We start from the raw sequence: 10,058 nt of genomic DNA on the forward strand, positions 1-10,058 counted from the left end.
ATCACAGAACCTATACTCTTACCTACTACTATCCTATGTGATCTCACTTCTTTGGACAAATATCACCTGTGATTGATGTTAGCTGGAATTTTTAAAGTTTCTCTTTCAACAAATTCAAGACATCTACCAATATATATCCTGCGGTTGCACGTGGATTGGATCATTCTTCAGACATTAGCCAAGGAGACACGGTTTGGCCACGGGGATCAGCAAAGCAATTTTAATCCTGGCCCCTCTAGTGACTACCTGAATTTGGACGAGTTATCAAAGCTCCATTCCCCTATCTGTAAAACGTTGAGATTACCTCCCTCCCTTGGTTCAAGGATTAAGTGAGATGCTGTAGGTGAAAAACTTAATAAACAGTAGCTTAAAATTAAGATTTACACTGTCAAAAGTGTAACTTAGAAACTGTAATCACAAATTACCCTATAACTTTAAGAGTCTTATTCTTCCAAGTTGAAGGATACACATAGTGTAAAGGTCTGAGCACCAAGGCTCGCTTTCATATTTTTAGTAACTTGGGTAAGAGCATAGCTCTAGCCTTTGAAGGAAGAAACCAGAAGGCAGGACATGTGATCACTGGAAACTGTCAGGGCAAATGGAGTGTACTTTCCTTTGTCCATGTCCTTAGTGTTTTGGTGGGTAATGATGTTCTTGGAGAGACAAGAATTGCTCCTTGTTGTCATGGTTTGTTTTGCTTTATATGGCTGTAAAATCCTTTGATACAAAATGAAATATTGGTGGCAAAGGATTGACTTTAATTTTTTTGAGTATGCTGGCATGGCTTGGAAGCCAGTGACTTTGACATTCTGAATTCTCATCCTGATGACTTACCATTTGTAGAATAGGACCACAAGGAAACATTGAGTCTCTCTAGCCAAATATGATTGTCTTGTTCTGTTCTGTAGGTGCAGACCTATAAGGAGAAGAGGGGAACAGAGGACTCAGAGATGGTGAATAGCATCATTGACTCAGTGGACATGAGTTTAAGCAAACTCCCAGAGACAGTGAAGGTCAGGGAAGCCTGATGTGCTGCAGTTCATGGGGTCACAAAGAATTGGACACAACTTAGTGACTGAACAATCAAGCATCATTCCTCATCTTGAATAGTGCAGACACTGCAATGTTACTGGCTCCAAAGATGAACTAAGAATGAGCTAAGAGAATCTCTTTCATTTACTGAGTCCCTACTACATCCTCAAAACACAAAGCACACAGTGTCAAGTCCTATGCAGAAAATACTGCCTGTACTGAGTATATAGACACCAATTGGCTCACTTGCATGAAAAATCAAGCAGGTGAACAGGACCACAAGTGCCCTAATTGTTCTCTAAGAATATTGCTGAGGGAAGTTGGGGAAGCTGGGATGGACTTTTTTACTTTCTTTCCAGGAAATTCCTGTTATTAATTCCCTTCTCCCCTTTGGCTTCCAAACCAATTGAGAAGTAAATCTAGGAAATGAGAGAGCATACAACTTGTCAACCTCATTATAGTAAAGCACAATTGGAGAGTGTGACTTAGACTGAAGACCATAATGGATTTCTCCCAGCCTCCAGCCCTGTTGGCCTGCCCAAATGAACCCATTTGGGTTCCTTGGTCTCTGACACAGGACCCAGACTGCAGCTGGTTCAGCTCCCTTGGCTAGGGCATGGGGCAGTACTCCCAAGGATGGCTCACCAGACAGAAAAGGAAATAGGTGACTAGCTTCATAGAGAGCCTTGAGAGGAATATGAATGTGCACTTTTCCTCTTACCACAAAGTTAAGTCCCTCTGCTACTCCTGAAGGTAAGTGAGAAATGGGGTTGGAAAAAAGGGTGTGCACTCACCTCCACCCAGGAGGCCAAAAGACTGTGTGGCTCACAAAAGAAACACATTTCAAGGAGAAAATCTGTTCCCTTGACAATGCTCCTTTGAGCTGAATCATGCAAGACCAAGAGGAGCCTGAAGAAGAAGAAAGGGAAAAGTGTTTCAGACAGATGACATAGCATGTGCAGAGAAGGAGATAAAAGGGCCTGGTGTGAGATCCAGGTGAATAAAGAGAAGAAAATAGATGTGTTTGTGGGTTTCTGTTTACTGCTCCCGATGTACTTCACTATCAATATTTCCTTTTGATCTTTGTAATAAAACCGTGAGAGAAAATTTTGATAGCATTTGATATTCTTAGTTTATATGGCATCCGTAATTGAATGAGCTGAGTCATATAAAGCACTCCACGCAGTGTCTAAAGGACAATTGACAAATACTAGCTACTGTCAGTTACCACTATGATGCTATTTGTTACTATTGCTGTGGTGGTGGTTGTTATTGCTGTTGTTATTGCCAAGGTCCCATGGCTACGAAGTGCCATCATTAGCGACACAGCTAGTAGGTGGTGTAGCTGGTGAATCTTGCTGCAAGTAAGTGGTAGAAGTGGGACTCAGTGACATGGTATCTAAGAGAGTCCAGGGACTTAACAAGCGCTCCCAAAAGCTATGAAAGGCTGTGAGTTTGCCCTATTACCTGAACAAGCTGGCCTGTGACTGTTTCACAGGTCGTGGTTCACAAGACTTCTAGCTCAGAAAAAAATAACTTTATGACTCATGGCACAGCAGGAAGCAAGGGCTTTACTCTCTCATTTGTTCTTCTTGGTCCCAAGTCCCACAAAGGTCAATGTGGGGTGACCTATGGGGCTATACTCAGAGTGCGCTTGCACCACAGCTGAGAAATCCAAAGCTTCAGAACCCCCTGATTTCATGAAGAGTTGAAACTTCCTGACCTTTAACTAGAGGGGAGATGTTATCTTTATTATTCTGACCAGGAGACAAATCTGCCCTCTGTCCCCTGAGAAAGACAGGATCTCCATCGTTTAATGCTGTTTGCTATACAGACAACTTGGGAAATTACAGTACAGAGCAACAACCAAAAAATGGATATAAAACATGCAGAAACAGGGAAGAGTCTCTCAACAAGCATGTTGACAGAAAGTTACTCTTAGATTTTGGGAATTAGTCATTTAATAGTACCCAGAGAAAGCTTTGTTGTTCAGTTGCTAAGTCACGTCCGACTCTTTGCAACCCCATGTACTTGCAGCATGCCAGGCTCCTCTGTCCTTCATTATCTCCCAGAGTTTGCTCAAATTCATGTCCATTCAGCCAGTGATGCTACCTAACCATATCCTCCTCTGCCACCCCCTTCCTCCTCCCACCTTCAATCTTTCCCAGCATCAGGGTCTTTTCCAATGCAGTTCTTCCCATCTGGTGGCCAAAGTATTGGAGGTTCATCTGCAGCATCAGTCCTTCCAATGAATATTCAGGTTTGATTTCCTTTAGGATTGACCGGTTTGATCTTCCTACTGTCCAAGGGACTCTCAAGAGTATTCTCCAGCACCACAACTTGAAAGCACTAGTTCTTCAGCACTTTGTGGTCCAACTCCTACTCGATGCAAATAATAAAGAGGTCATAGTAGTTAACTTTGGTAAACAGATTTCATTCACCAGAAACTTTCTTGCAACTCTTCCCTTACGGTACTTGCAAAAGAAAAGGGAACTTTTCCCAGGAGAAACCCAGCAGAATCTATGATCCCTCAGACCGTGGATTCTCAGAATCCCATAGGAACCAGAGCCCTTCAGTGCTTGGAAGGAAGCATCAGCACCTTGCGCATCACATGCTCCAAACGTGATGATGGAAGAGTATATATTACAAAACGGAGACTTGGTCTAAAAGTGAAAAACAGTGACTGACTACAGAGGAGCGGATATGAGGTCATATGCTCCTCTGGGTAGAAACATAGATTCAAGCACTGAATCCTCTCTTTTCCCACGATGCCCAGGTGTATATTTTGATGAATTATTTAACTTTTTGAAATACCTGTTCCTGGTTCCCAACCCTAAGCTTTCTCATTCAATATAATCTGAGGAATCTCTTCTTTGAAAACTCTCTCGAGGTGATGAATGTACAGCAAGGACTAGGAAGTGCTCTTTGTGGATACATTTAATACTTGGTTTCATATGCAGTTGAGATAAGTGATTTGTAAATAACTGTTACAGCAGCTTATAATTTAAGAATTATCTTTCAAGAAAAAAAGAATCTTCCCAGACAAAGTAGCAAGAATTAAATAGTAATCTTTTAAATCTTGTCTTATATTTGGAATTAAGATGTGTTGTTTCATTAAGTATCTACTCTTGGAAACTCTAATGCTTCCTCTTGTAAGAAAATAGGTTATGGTAATAAAAATGCTATGCTAGATAGCAGACTTGAGTTTTGTTTTGTTTTGTCTTTGCTTTAGAGAAATCAGGTTTCCCAAATATACTCAAGAAGGGATATTCATGTCAGCTTCTCTCATTTGTGGTGCCAGTGTAACACAACTTCAGGTTCATCTTGAGTCTGTCAATTCCACTATTTAATCTCTAATCAAAAATAGGTGCTAGGTGACTCTGGTTCACATGCTAATGTGACTTTCTCTTTTTCTTGACACTCTGATACACTGTCAAGACTCTTCCTAACTCTCTTCCACCTTCAGTTCTTCCAAGAGCAGACCTAGCCGCTGGAGGCCATAAAATTGGCTTCACGTTTTCCATATGTGCAGATCAAATGCATTCACATTGGCTCCAAGACAACTGATTGTATAGACACCTCCAGTTTCACACTGAACTATATAGAGGAATATTTTATTCTCCCCGAATATGGGTATTAATATTCAATAGATTGGCCAAACCTTGTCTTACCTGAGGCAGGAGTGCTCAGAGGCATATTTTAGGACATTATGAAAGAGGACTTTTTTGTGTGTGGTTAAATTGGTATTGTTTAATATATGTTTTCTTAGGAAAATTCTGCCTCATGTACTGGAGTTGTTATGTTAGAACTAATTGCTTTAACTAGGATTTCTTTAAAAAAAAAAAAAAATATATATATATATATATATATATATATATGTAGTGGAAACAGTTAAAGTTAATTTGAAGATAGGAATGAGACCAAAATTTTAGGGAAAGGGACTGTTTACTATGTTTCATATTTGATGACTATTTAATTCAACAAAAAATAATTGAATGCCTTTTAGGGCAGCATAGTAACAGTACTAAGAAATATTCAAAATAATAATGCCATTATTTCCTTCAAATATCATTTGAATGTTAAACACCTCTTGGATGCTTATTTTCTTATTTCATAAAGATGGAGAAAGTATAGCATTTTTATTCAGGGAGATTATATAATTTGAAGGTAGAGGGGTTGGAGGAGTGTGGTAGCATAAGTAATAAGTTAGCTAATAGGCTACATGTTAAAATGCAATCTCTTGGCAATAAAAGATTATATAAAATAAAGTATGGATACACAATTTATTTGACAGTCATGATGAGTGGGACCAAATTATGAGCTTAAGACACATAGTCTAGTTTAGTGTTAGTCACTCAGTCATGTACAGCTCTTTGCAACCTCACATACTGCAGCCCACCAGACGCCTTCTTTCCATGGGATTCTCCAGGCAAGAATACTGGAGTGGGTTGCCGTTTCCTTCTCCAGAGGATCTTCCTGACCCAAGGATGAAACCTGGGTCTCCTACATAAGTTCAAGTGAAAAATGGCTTCTCTTTAAGAGAATATAATTGCATTTTAATTAAGAAATTAAAAAATTTCTTAAGCAGTATAACTTTTAAAGAGCCTTTGCCGTTATGCTTTTTAAGAGAAAAGAGTGCGTCCTCCTCAATGCTGACTTTAGCTGCTCGTTAACAGTTATTATAACGGGACCCCAAAGATGAACGGGCCCCTTCTTCTGTCACAGATACTGTAAAGGCCAGAAGAAGGAGTAAGGTTGTCCATGATTTTGAGGCAAGCTCACTATCTATAGTCCATTCCAGCATCTAAAGAGGATGAAGACTAAAACCAGGAAAACTGGGTTTTCCAAAGGTGACTAATAATTCTAAATCAGGGTGAACTAGTTTCTAAACTATCAAGCCTTACTCTGGATTCATCAGTAACCACAAATGCTCTTTAAACACTTGTTCTTTTCTTTAGAAAAGAACCTCATAAATAGAAGAAAACTTTTCTGTTGTGTGTAGTTATCTATTCCTGTGTAATAAAAGTGAATGTGTTAGTCATTAGTCGTGTCTGACTCTTTATACTGGAGTGGGTTGCCATTCCCTTCACCAGGGGATCTTTCTGACCCAAAGATCGAACCTGGGTCTCCTGCTTTGTAAGGCAGATTCTTTACAGTCCGAGCCACCAGGGAAGTCAAACTCAAAACTTTGTACCTTAAAATTACAAGCATATAATACCTTAAAATTCTGTGGGTCAGGAATCCAGGCACATTTAACTTGTCCTCTGTGTATAGTCTCTCGCTAGGTTACAATCAAGGCTACAGTCTAAGTGCTAACCAGGGCTTCAATCATCCCATGCCTTGTCTTTGGGAGGATTCATTTCCACCTTCACTCACACTGTGGACCTCCTCATAGGGTTTTTCACAACTTAGAAGTTTTCTCCCAAGAGAGTAAAAGATTGGGGTGATGATGGGGAAGAAAATGGTAGTAGGGGAGAGAGAGACAGATCACAGTCTTTGCATCATAATCTCAGAAGTTTCATCTTATCACTTTCAATTAATTCTAATTCAACTATTTATTAGAAGTGAATAAATAGTCCACACTCAGAGAGAGGGAAGTAAAGAGAGGGATTTACACAGGGCGTGAATACCAAAGGTGGATCTTTGGGAGCCATTTCAAAGACTCTCTTTCACGTATAGACATAATCTAATCCAGCCTGTCATTTTACACCCAAGAAAACCAAGACAAAAGTAGTTTACTTGTTTTGTTGTATAGCATGTGGCTGTTGTTGCAAGAGCCTCTATATCTCTGATAAGAGAAGGACAAGAGTGCGTGAGGTGGAACCATAGAAGCTATCTTCTACAACAGTGATTTGCAAACTGTTGTTCATAGAATAAACAGTTGAGATGGCTCATCTGGCCCTTCCAACAGTACAAACTATATTTCAGTTAGTTTTACATATTGGTCTTTCTTTGAATGAAATGGTTCTGCTGGTCAAAATATCTTGACAGTAATTGTCCTTCATGAATTTTATTTGATAACATTTTTCAGGGTTAATCCTAGAGCTGATCACATTTGTGCATCTTTTTCTGACCCTTACATCATTTTATCTAGAAATTATCATTTCTTATAAGTAGATAAAGGTTTTTTAATAATTAGTTTTCTTGTAAGACTCAGTATGTTTGAAACTGTCAGTTTTTAATCCTTTTATCAATAACTTAATTAAGCCAATTCAAAGTATACCTTCTTTGAATTGTTCTTGCACATCTTATTAGGAAGAATGGGATGGTGAGACTTCTTGGGACCAGTGATGTGATATCTTTGAATAAACTTTTGTCATGCAATAAAAAAGACAGGTACACATCTGTCTGAGGACATATTACATGTAACTAGATCTTACATATATTTCTATCAAAATCATTTTATATCCCATGGCATACATTGAATAAAACAGCTGCAAACCTCAGGAAGACATGCACATAAAAAGAGAAAACTTCATGTGAGGTCTATTTATTCTTTTGCCAAATTTATGAAACTTTTGCTTGGAGACTGAATTTTTTTTTTTTTTTTTTTAGTATATCACCTCAGCAATCTGTTTTTCAGCCTGCTCGTTTCACTTACAAGTTTAAGAAACCCTGTTTAATTTATCTGAAAACACATTTTAAATCATTTTCACCCTTCATTGTCATTTAGAATGTTTCTAACTTTAAAGATTTATTATAAATACTGTAAGACTGTATACTTGTATCTATGTACCTTTCTCTGAGTACATCTCCTTCTGATAATTCTCCAGGAGTCAAATTTCAGAGTGAAAGGCTACTTAAAGATTTTTGGCATAAATGACCAAATTGCCCTTGAGAAATTTTACATTCCCAGGAGAAGACTAGGAAAATAGAGGAATCTAAATATAGGTTTCCACAACAACTTTTGTTTGTGACAGCCCTTTTGTTTAAAAGATACACACACACACACACACACGAGTTGTTGTTGTTGTTGTTGTTGTTGGTTTCCTGGAAAGGCAGCAGTCACCATTTTCTAAGAGGTAGGAAACTTGTATAGTAGGAAAACATGAATTTAGATTCGTGTCTCAATGCCCAAGAGGTCCAAGTGGATACTCCTCTTGGCCCAGTGCACTCTTGCATTCCTAATCACCCTTGTGTTATACCAGGAAAAGGTGGTGCTATGTTTTGCTCAGTCTCTCTTCCACCCATTCTGACACTGCATCGCTTTAGGAAATATTAAAAAATATATCACAAACATTTAGAGGGGAGCAGGGTAACTCATTGATTTTCTGAAAGCAATTTGTTAATTAACATCAAAGGAATGAAATCTGACTTGCATAGCCTAGTGAGTGGCATTTTTCCATAGTCCTGGTTGCTATGGTGATGAAGGAAACTCGTTTGTTCTGGGTCACTCCTAAATTTGTGCATGAAAGCATAAGAGATTATTCCTGTCTAATCAAGTTATATGGAAAAGTTGAAGGGGAGGTGCTGTGTTTTACAGCCATCAACCCTCACCAGAATAAAACACAATAGCTGAGAAAAGGGGATTATATCTTCCTTTTAAAATCAGAGCAGAGAATTTCTAACTGACCCCAAAGCCTCTTCCAGTGGAATATCTTCTTTTTTTTCTTTCCTCCTGCACTAATATGAGGAATGTGGAATCACGTTTCTTAAAGGGAATCAGAGCACATATTGAAAAACTCTACAACCCGACTTTGCATAATGAATAAGGAGTAGGGTGTGCATTCATTAAACAATTTTACTTTTGAACTTAAATTCTACAGTGTGTCAAATGCCTCACTAGCTCTGCTTTGCCAGGAAGCCAAGTTCTGTTACAATTAACATAATTGGGAAAGCTGGAATGGAGAAGGAATGGCTCACCTCTTTTTTACCAGATGTCTTGGCCCCTGTGGTGTATAGATTTAACCATCTTTTGCACATTCCTCTGCCTGCCCAACACCTCAGTTACTCCTTAAGCAGCTGGTAGTTTTGTATGTCATTACTGGACTTTCTGTATCAACCCAAACATTATTTTTATAAAAGATTGTGGTTTCCTTATATTTTGATTTTTATTTCTACAAACTTACTTAAAAGAAAATTCCTGAGATAGGTAGATATGAATTCAGATCTTTATCCTGCCATTTATTAGCTGTGTGTTTGGGAAAATCCCTTAACATATTTGTACCTCTACTGCCTTATCTATAGAATGAATAGATTTACTTATGTAGGATTTTTTAAGGTTTTCCCTTATATTAGTCATCTATTATAGCATAACAAAATGCATTCAATATTTAGCAGCTAAAAACAATAAACATTTGTGATATGACAGAGTTTCTGAGGGTCAGGGGTCTGGAGCAGCTTAGCTGGGGGATTCTGGCTCAGGACCTCCCATATGACTGCAGTCGGTCATCAGCCACAAGTACAGTCATCTTGAGATTTGACTGAGGCTAGAAAACCTGCTTCCAGGCTCACTCACATGATTGTTTAAAGTTTCCACTCCATGCTGGCTGTTGACCTAAGACCACTGTTCCTAGTCATGTGGTCCTGTCCATTAGCAGCTGGCTTCTCCAGGAATGAGTGATCTGGGAAGAAAAGTGAGAGAACACAAGAACGAGAAAGCCACAGTCTTTTTTATAACCTTATCTCAGAAGTGACAACTCGTCATTCTTCCTGTATGTTATTTATTAAAAGCAAGCTACTGACACAAGAGTCCAGCAAACCCATAACCAAGGAGAAGAGAATTAAGCTCTACTTCTGAAAGATGAAATATCAAAGGATTTGTGGATATATTTATAAAACCACCAAGTCTTCCATTGTATACAGTTTACATTCATCTCACGTACAAAATATATACCCATCTCAAGGCCACCAAAACTCTCATCCACTTGCAGCCTCAGTTGAGAAACCAGAATCTTACCATCTAAATTGAGTCCAGGTACAGATAAGACTCTTTGAATTTAATCCCCTAAGTGTGGTCCCTTGAGTACAATTTCTCTCTACTTATGAAACTAAAGGCATATATTATCTGTTGCCAACACACACAG

The sequence above is a fragment of the Budorcas taxicolor genome, chromosome 7, assembly GCF_023091745.1.
Source record: "Budorcas taxicolor isolate Tak-1 chromosome 7, Takin1.1, whole genome shotgun sequence".
Taxonomy (NCBI): Eukaryota; Metazoa; Chordata; class Mammalia; order Artiodactyla; family Bovidae; genus Budorcas; species Budorcas taxicolor.